Raw genomic sequence first — 10,477 nt, 5'->3', positions numbered from 1 at the left:
ACTCTGTCCTTTCTCTGCCTCTCTGAATATCTTGCATTCTCCTGGAAGAGTACGAGCTTGAGGACATGGGCTGTTTTGCTTTTGTCTTTATCTTAATGACTTTGTACACAGAAGGTTATTAACAAATGCTTGTTAGTTTGAATCTTTATGCCTCTTATAATATCTACCTAACATGATACATTGTACATAGTAGCTTTAATAACTGTTTGACAAATGAATGAATTAAATACCATGTGGATTATAGACACCTTTTTCTGTTTCCCCTCTGTGTTTTTACAATGTGTTACTTTTTCAGTCTAGGTTTTTCACTCCTTCCCACCTCATCTGTCTTCAAGAATTTGAAAGACGTAGAGGAGGATTTACACCTATTCTACTTGGTCCTATAGGGCACAACCATAAGATGTGGGAGGAAGCTGTACAGAGTCAAATTTAGACTTTAAAAATTATAACCATGTAAAAATGGAATGGGCTACTTTGGGACTTAATGGTTTTTATCTCCTTGGAGGATTTATAGCATGCTAGATTATGACTTATCACATAGTCAATAGTGGGGATTCCTTTTGTGTATGGGTTAGACTAGGTGACTACCTGAGGTCCCTTGTAACTGTCAAATTCCATGATTCTTTTGACATCCTTCCTTCTTTTCTATCATGGCCTTTCTAGCTGATCTTGTGTTAATCTCAATATTTCTCTTATCTACTCCTCTATTTGAGTTTTAATAATCACACCTACAATAATATTAATGCCCCTCATTTATGAGAATGGACTTATTATGGAAGACTTTGGATAACTCTTGACAATTATTGAAGATGTGAGGGGTAGTGGGAAGTACAGAGGAGATGGAATCAGAAGAGTTGGACCCAGATTCCTTTAAAATAAGCACTGTCTATCTTCCAAGAGGTTGTTTTTGGGGTTTTTTTGGGGGGAGTTTGTTTTTTTAGTGAGGCATTTGGGGTTAAGTGACTTGCTCAGAGGCACAAAGCTAGGAAGTACTATGTGTCTGAGATCAGATTTGAACTCAGGACCTCCTGACTCCAGGGCTGGTGCTCTATCCACTGTGCCACCTAGCTGCCCCCTTCCAAGAGTTTTTTGAGGATCAGGAGAGAAAATTTGCATGAAATCACATTGTAAACTAAAGCACTATGTAAGTGGGAGTTACCATTATAGCTCAGAGCACCAATCATAGTCACAGAGGCTAGAATGGAGCTTTAGCAGTTATTAAGGGGGAAGTAATAAACCTTTATATTGTGTTTACTATGTGTGAGACATTGTGCTAAGTGCTTCATAAATATTATCTCATTTAATCCTCACAACACTCCTTTGAGGTAGGTGAGACTGAGGAAAATGAGTCAAACAGAGGTGAAGTGACTTAACCAGAATCATAAGAGTCTGGGGCTAGAGTTGAACTCAGGTCTTCCCTGACTCCAAGCCCACCACTCTTTGTTCCCATGGGCAAGTCCCTAAATGTTTTAAGTTAATCTCCTCATCTGATAGAGAAAGAAATAAAGGCCTGGAGAAATGATTGGCCAGAGTCCCACAGCACCAAAACTGGTATTTGATCCAAGGTCCTTTGCCTTCAAACCCAGGGCTCATTCCACTACATAGCATTTTACCCCACTCTCAGTGAAGGGTTTGATTTACACTGAGTGATAGATACAAATACTAGTCAATTCATCCTCTTAATATTTCAAGGAAGAGAATAGGAGATGTGCTTTTCTGCTCTTAGTATAATGAAAATTAGCAGCACTGATTACCTTCCTCACTCAAAGAGTGAAAGTCCCAACTCCGTATTCCCACCAAAGCAACTTTTGATTCTGTTTCTGTAGTACTGAACTGATTAGTTGTAAGTATAATAATAATTAATAATGATAATAGATGATGTACTTAAAGAATTATGAATATTTATAAATATTATAGCAATTTAGCTTCATGACACCCCTGGGAGGTAGGTACTATTACTCTTATTTTACAGATGAGGAAAATTAGGGTGAAGTAACTTGCCCAGGATCACCCAGTTGGTAAGAATTTGAAATCAAATTTGAACTCAGGCCTTCCATAATCCAGGTCTTGGTTTCTATCCACAACACGATCTCATTAGTTCTCATATAGACAATTTTCCATAGTTGTAGATTGCTGGGATATAGTCCAACAGAGTCAGTCTTTGATAAAAACAATCCAAATGCCAGAGGTTTGAGCTCTCCAAGGTCCTGCAATCAACTAAAGGTTTAGTTTTCTTTCTGGAGAACACAGTATAGTCACTCCTCAGGGCTAATTATAAGAGGGGTGTGAGGCTTCACTAAAAGTGTGATACTCAAGTCTGGGCCATGTGGGGCCCACTGGTTTTCAATCCATAGGGCTCTCAATTGAGAGGACAGCCCTAAGTTTCTCACTTTCTTTCTTTTCTCAAGAATACAGCTGTATAAATTTCTTGGTATAGAAAAGCTGCCACTTTTCACTCTAGAGGCTCCTGTATTCCTTTAGTAGATGAAGTGATCCCAGGACACTCCATATAGCACTTTGGGATTCTCACAGACGAAAGGTGCTATATAAATGTCAGATATTATTATATACCACTTAAGCGAAATGTTTCCACTTATTGGTATGGACTTATTGTTGAACACTTTAGAGATGATAGCTATTGCTAGTAATAGTGGTCAGAACAGCAGCTAAAAGGCCCTTTTGGAGCTGTTGGCTTTATATTTTGCTTTTTTCTGGTCTATTATATAGGGCAACATGCTGAGGATGCTGGTGGTGGTGGTGGGGAGAAATTTGATGACAGCAACCTTCTAAGGGGAAAATTGTTACTTTTCGCTTTCCAAAGTCAAGATATAACAGGAGTTAATAATTTTCATGGATGTATCTTGCACAAGGTAAAAATTATAGAGAAAGTTTTGTTTTGTTTCATTTTGTTTAAAAGAAAGAAATCAAGTAAAGAGTTCTAGAAAGTGAGTGTGTTTCTGGATCCACGTAAGAATGAGAAGAATGTTCTAGTAGAAAGTAGCATAGCTTTGAAGTCAAAAGACCTGAGTTCAAATCCTAACTCTGTTGCTTATTACACTCCAATTCATCCTCCACTCAGCTTTCAAATTGATCTTCCTAAAATGCAGGTTAGCTCATATCACCTCACTCCCCCATTCAATAAACTCCAGTGGCTCGCTATTGCCTCTGAGATTAAATATAAACCTTCTGTTTGGCTTTTGAAGTCCTTCATAACCTGCCCCACTCCTGCCCTTCCAGGCTTCTTATACCTTATTCCCCTCCACATTCTCTGCAAACTAGTGACATTGGTGTCCTTTCTGTTCCTCTCATGTGACCCCTTCTATCCTCTCTGGGCATTTTCATTACCTGGACCCCATGCATAGGGCTCTTTCCCTACTCATCTCAGCCTCCTGCTGTCTAATCTCACCTAAATCTCCCATCTTCTGCAAGAAGTATTTTTCAATCTTCCTTAATCTTAGTGCTTTCCCTTAGAGATTAACTGCAAGCTATACTGTATGTATCTTGATGGTATGTTGACTCCTTCATTACTATGTGCTCTTTGGGAACAGGAGCTTGTTTTTACTTGTTTACCCTTCTCTGTATCCTCTGAGCCTAGCACAGTATCAGGCACATAGTAGGAGCTAAGTAAACAGTGGACTGACTGACTGTGGGCTTCCCTTTCCTTATTTGTATAAAGGGCATATTAGATTGTGCTAGAAAATCTCTAAATTCCCTTGAGATCTAAATAGATGAATGTAGCTAAGTGGTGCAAGTGGATAGAGCACTGGTCCTGAAGTCAGAAGGACCTGAGTTCAAATCCGGCCTCAGACTCTTACTAGCTGTGTGATTCTGGGAAAGTCATTTAACCCTGATGCCTCCTCCACAAAGATCTAAATAGATGATCACGCATAATTCCAAAAGCAGTATTTCAAGAGGAAAGGTGTTCTTTTTCTAAGGTGAAGCCACTGAAACTTGGGAAAGCGCATATCTGATGTGGCAGAAAATGCTACGTAATGTAATGTTTTTATTCAGTTCTGGCTTTATGTTTGTGACCCCTCTATGACTCAATTTCCTTTTCTATAAAATGATTATCTAGAATACATAATTTCTTAGGTGTGTTCCATATTGAATACTCTAAAATCAAGTTATAGTTAGAAATATAATGAAGTGTGGTGTTTTTAAAAGAGCACTGGATTTAATGTCAAAAGATCTGGGTTCTGGGGCAGCTAGGTGGCGCAATGGATAGAGCACCAGCTCTGGAGTCAGGAGGACCTGAGTTTAAATTTGACCCCAGATACTTGACACTTGTTAGCTGTGTGACTCTGGGCAGGTCACTTAACCCTTATTGCCTTGCCAAAAAAAAAAAAAGATCTGGGTTCTGATCCTGCCTTCAACACGTACTTTCAGTGTAACCTTGGGCAAATTGTTTTATCTCTCTAGATCTCAGTATCCTCATTTGAAAAAAAAAAAGGAACTAAAATAAATCCTATGTTCTAACTATAAGCTATCTGAACAGTTATTTGCTACTTCAAATTTCTGGGTTGGCAGCCTTCAGAATTCAATATTCACTGGATACTCTAAAATTTTCTGTTTATCTTGGGCTAGGTGTACCTGCCTAGATGCACCTGGGACAGCTAGATGGCAAAGTGAATAGAACACTGGACTGGGAACCAGGAAGACTCATCTTTCTGAGTTCAAATCTGGCCTCAGACACTATTTGTGTGACCCTGAGCAAGTCACTTAACCCTGTTTGCCTCAGTTCATCTATAAAATGAGCTGGACAAGGAAATGGCAAACCACTCCAGTATCTTTGCCAAGAAAACCCCAAATGTGGTCATAAAGAGTTGGACATGACTGAAATGACTGAATAACAGCAACACAGGTGCCCTGCACATTAAGTTTCTGGTAGAAGAAAAGTGGATGACATAGTCACAATCATTCCTTAGTATTAGTAAAGTATTTATAAACATTCACTGTACAGTAAAGGAATCAAGAGGCTCCATATGGTGCAGGCCTTAGAAAGCAAAACATTTCTACTCTTAATTTCAGCTCTCTAAGGTAGATAGATAAGTAGGTGCTATTGTTTCCCCTATTTTACATGTGAGGGAACTAAGGCAAGCAGAAGTTAAGGTGACTTGGCCAGGGTCACATAGATAGGAAGAGTCTGAGGCTGGATTTGAAATCAGGTCTTCCTGAATATAGGCTCAAGGCTTTATCCACTATATCACTTGGCTTCTTTGCAGGGAGCTGGGGTTTCTAAGAGGTAGAGGTAAGGAAGAAGTATGTGCCAGTTAGACAAAGGTGCAGAGTTGGGAGATGGTATGTTTTGTGCAAAGAGCTGCAAGCCGGTCAATTTGCTGGAACATTAAGCTTGTGAAGGGGAATAACATGTACCAAGCCTGGGAAGATAAGCTGGAACCAGACTGTGAGGGCATTTACTTGACAACAAGAGTTTTCATTTTCTCCAAGAGGCGCTGGGAACCACCAGAGCTTTCTAAACAGGAGAGAGACAAGGTTAGACATATGCTTAAGCAATATTACTTGGATGAAAGAAGAAGGGCATTTTCTTTTGACATGCTACCCTGCTTGAATGATGTGATAGAAAATACTGGACCTCAATATAGTAAGGAGATAGTTAACAGAGCATCTAATTACCCTCAATGAGTGTAAACACTGTAGACTGGAAAAACTTCATACAAAGATACCAAAAGAACAGAAAGACATGATTGCTACTCCATTCTCAATGATTTTTGAAAGATTGTGAAGATAAGAGAGGTATCAGAGGCCCAGAAAAGGCCAAATTTCCCCAATGGAAAAAAGTACAAAAGTAAATTCTGCAAATTATAGGCTAGTGAGATTGACTTCAATTCCTAACTATTCTAGAATGTATTATTAAAAAGGTGGTTTCTGAGGATTAAGAAAAGGAAATAATGACTACTATTAACCATCATGGCCTCAACAAGAACAGGTCTTATCAGACTAGCTTCATTTCACTTTTTTAAAAGGATTGGTAGAATGGTAGATCAGGAAAATATTGTAGATATGTGTCTTCTAATTATAAGCAAAGTATTTACCATGATATCCTTGGGGATGAGATGGAAAAAGGTAGGCTAAATAATTTTTACAGTTAGGGAGATTTACAAATGATTAAATGACTGGCATTATATCAGTTTGAAGGTACATAATGGAGTGCCCAAGCATCTGTCGTTAGCTTTCTGTCATTCTATATTTTTCTTGATGACTTAAAGGAAAGCATTGATGATGTGATTATCGAATTTGTGGGTGTCACAAAATGGGTGGGATGGCAATCATGCTAGATGATAAAGATAAGATCTAAAAATATTTTGGCAATCATTATTATATAAATGATGGCTCTCTGAGAGGGAAGAAAGGGAGGATTGGAGGAAGAAATAGAAGATATGTAAGTAAAAGATATCAAGAAAATATATTTTTAAAAATTCTTGATGGCCTATATTGATAGGCCAAATCTAAGGTAAAAGTTAATATATTCAAAAAAATAGAGTTCTATAATTAGGCCAAAAAATCAACTTTAATGCACAAGATGGTAAAGTTGTGATATTAAAAGTTCTTATAAAAATGATCGGGAGGGGCGGCTAGATGGTGCAGTGGATAGAGCACCAGCCCTGGAGTCAGGAAGACCTGAGTTCAAATCTGGCCTCACATACTTACTAGCTGTGTGACCCTGGACAAGTCACTTAACCTCAATTGCCTAAAAAAAGAAAGAAAATTATCTGGAGGGGTTCAGTAGATTAAAAAATTCATGATTCTATAGTGTGATGTAGCAACTAAAAAATCCAGCAACACAGAGATAGCATATTAAACACTGGATATGACAGTCTTGCTGAGCTCTGCCTTGGTCCGACTACACCTGTAGTACTGTGTTCAATTCTACATTTTTAAGAACAAATTGACAGTATGTATACCATACAGAGGAGGTCAAATAGCTGATGAGTAGACTTGAGGCAGTCTTATGAGCACAGATTGAAAGGAATATGAATATTTAGCTTGAGGAAGAGATTTAATGATGTCTGTCTTCAAGTATTGGAAAGGCTGTCAGTCACATAAAAGAAGGGATTGTTTGTCTATGTCTGAAGAAGGCAAAATTAGGAGCAATGCATAGAAGAGAAATAGATTTAGGCCTTTTGGAAGGAAAAAAGATCTTTAATAATAGGGGCTCTCTGCAAGCAGAATGGGTTATTCCCCCAATTATGGGTTGACCCCACTGAAAGATTTCAAGTTTGATGACCACTTGTCAAAAATGTTGTAGAGAGCAGGGTTGGTCAGGTTGGACTAGATGGACAATGCAAACCATGAGATTCTAAGAAGTCAGAGGCCCCAACCTAGCGCTTTGCTTTGTAATTGTTTCTTGTGTGTCCTCAGATATGAAAATTAGCATTTCTGGTTCTTTGTTTTCCCATCAGTAAAATAAAGAGTTGAAATTAGATTATTTCCAAGGTTCATTAGGATATATGAACTTTTGCCTTTGAGTATTATTCAGTTTTCCAATTATAATTGTAGTTTACAAATACCTTTATGTCTTGGCAACTTTGTCTCTTCACTTCTCTTCATATCTCTATATGAAGATATGAGATACCTGCATGAGATAACAAGACATATTTAAACAGGGTAGATGGCAGTAGAAAAATATCTCTAGTTGCTAGCCCACTTTTGGCTAATTTCTCTTTCTTTCTTTCACAATTAGGGTTAAGTGACTTGCCCAGGGTCACACAGCTATTAAGTTTCTGATGTCAGATTTGAACTCAGGTTCCTGACTCTGGGGCTGGTGCTCTATCCACTATGCAACCTAGCTGCCTCAGCTGACTAATTCCTCAAGCAACAATAGAAACTAAGTAAAACAGAAGCTTCTTCCCTAACCTTTCTAGGTTCTCAGCCAAAGAATGTCTGAAGATTGCCATACGTGCTTGTTAAATTGTAAGTACATTACAAAGTTCACTGGAAGGCAACTTTGGTGTTTGGAGAAGGCAAACATTTTACAGCAAATATACACAAGTCCATATCTACAACAAACAATACTCAAGCCATGGACTTTAAAGAGACAGTTACTGACGAGTTGAGAAATGTATATTCTTCCCTTCCTTGGAAAAGTGAGGTACTATGAATGTGAAATATTTGTTGGTTTCACTTTTTTATGCTTTGCTACAAAAGATGGTTCTCTGGTAAGGGGAAGGGACAGAGATAATATTTGGAAAAGAAAGTAATGCAAAACCAAATGTAATCAATAATTAAAAAAAAACCTCAATAAGCTAATCTAAGTGTCTTTTTAAAAATCACAACCACAAGATAGGGGCAAAATTCATAGGAATCTCACTAGATCCTCACTCTGATTCTGTTGATATGAATCTTCCCATGTTTCTCTGATTTCTTTGCATTCATCATTTTGCATGGCACACTAAAATTCCATTACATTCGTATATCAAAATTTGTTCACATCACTCTCCTGACTGATGGAATTTTTCTTTCCTTAGTATAAAAAGTGTGCTATAGATCCATTAACTTTTCCCAGAAATGTCCACGAAAGCCTTTCAGGCTTACAGTTTTCTTGCAAATATCATGAAGAACCAGTAAGAGAATAGTATCACAGATCTCAAATTGGAAGGGACCTTAGAGGTCATTTGGTTCAGCTTCCTCAATTTATGCACGAGAAAGCTCAGGCCTACAGAGATTAGATGACTACCACAAAGTTGCAGATATATTAAGTGGTAGAGTCAGAATTCCAATGCAGGTCCTGTGACTCCAAGTCCCATGCTCTTTCCATTGTACCATAGTGCCTCCCAATTCTAGACCCAAAGATCTCTTACATTGAATGCTTCATCTCTTCAAACACTTTGCATTTACTTTAGTCGTTTCGTTTTTTGGTATGGGTATATGATTTAAGCAATTGAAGTGGGGAATTCTCAAGTGTGCAAATGCCTTCCAGCAGTGCAAATCATCAATTCCTCTATAATTTATAGTCTTAGCAAGTTGCAAGCTTCTTTGGGCAGCCGGGTGGTGCAGTGTTTTGAGCCCTTGGACTGACATTAGGAAGACCTGAATTCAAATCTAGCCTCAGATACTTACTAGCTATGTGATCAGCAGCAAGTCTTTTCAGGGATAATAATAATACCTACCTCCCAGGGTTGTTGTGAGGATCAAATGAGATATTTATAAAGTGCTTAGCACGGTGCCTGGCATAAAGCAGGCTCTATATAAATGCTAGCTATCATTATCACTATTATTATTTCATGGGACATGAGCCAGTATGTGTCAACATGGCAGGCCTTGAACCCTATCTTTCTGACTCCAAGACTGGCCCTCTATCCACTATGGTAATAATAATAGACAACATTTACCTAGCACTTTAATATTTGCAAAATGTTTTAGATATGTTACCTCATTTGATCATCAGAATAAACACTGTGAGTTAGGCACTATTGTTCTTATTGCCATTTTGCGGATGAGAGGAGAAGCTGAGTGGGGTCACACTTCTATTAAGTATCTGAATTAGGAATTTGAATTCTTAGCTCAAAGACTGTATGAAACTAGGAGGCAAGCCAGATCTGACCCTTGCTCTGTAGTGTGCTGACCCCATTCAACTACCATTATGTTGTCTCTGTGTTCCCAAACTCGGGGAAGGACCACCTTAGGCTAAACACAAGCTGCCTCCTAAAATACAAAGAATGAATGAATGATAAAGGATATATTAAGTACCTACTGTGTGCCAGGAACTATGATGAGCACTGGAGATACAAATCTGAATAAGATGGTCTCATTCCTCAAGGAAAATAAAGTCTAATGGAACAAGACAACATATAAAGGAGAGAGGCAGAGGGCAGCCAAGGATACAAGTACAATGGCATTGTGAGAAAATGTCTAGGAATTAATGAAATTAATCAATGAACAAGCATTTACTAAGCATATTTTCCCACAGGCTAAGCACTGATAATACAAATAGAAAAAATGAGACTGTCCCCAATATCAGGAAGCTCATATTCTAATTAGAGGAGACTACATATTTCCCCAGCTGTAGAGGAAATAGAAAGAACCAGAGGTTCTAAGGCAATTACAAGGCAGATGGCAAAGCCCAGGCATCCATAGGTTAAGTTAATGGGTCATGTGTGAGAAATAACTCATTAGGATTCAGGAGGGATGAAGGTAAAAGCCCAGTTTATCATGTAGTTGCAACTGCAGGTGTCCTACAGAGTAGGACCACAGCAAGAGTTCACTATTGATCTCTAATCCTGGCCACAAAGTCCCTCCTCTGTTTCCTCATTGGCTGAGTACTCCAGAGTGTGCAACTTTCAGTACGCCTACTACACATGTACTCCTTGGCATATACTCTCTTCTTCATACATCCCATGTTCAGAAAATGGTGTCTCAGCCCCTCTTGGAAGTGGAGAAACTAATATTTATAAGCCTATTAAGCATGAGCATTCTAAGCGAAGCTTAACCTTTGTCTTACTTACTAGCTCCTATCAGC

This window comes from Phascolarctos cinereus, unplaced genomic scaffold, assembly GCF_003287225.1.
Source record: "Phascolarctos cinereus isolate Bilbo 61053 unplaced genomic scaffold, phaCin_HiC Scaffold_3;HRSCAF=262, whole genome shotgun sequence".
Lineage (NCBI taxonomy): Eukaryota > Metazoa > Chordata > Mammalia > Diprotodontia > Phascolarctidae > Phascolarctos > Phascolarctos cinereus.
The sequence above is the reverse complement of the archived record's forward strand: the minus strand, read 5'-3'. Positions refer to the sequence as shown.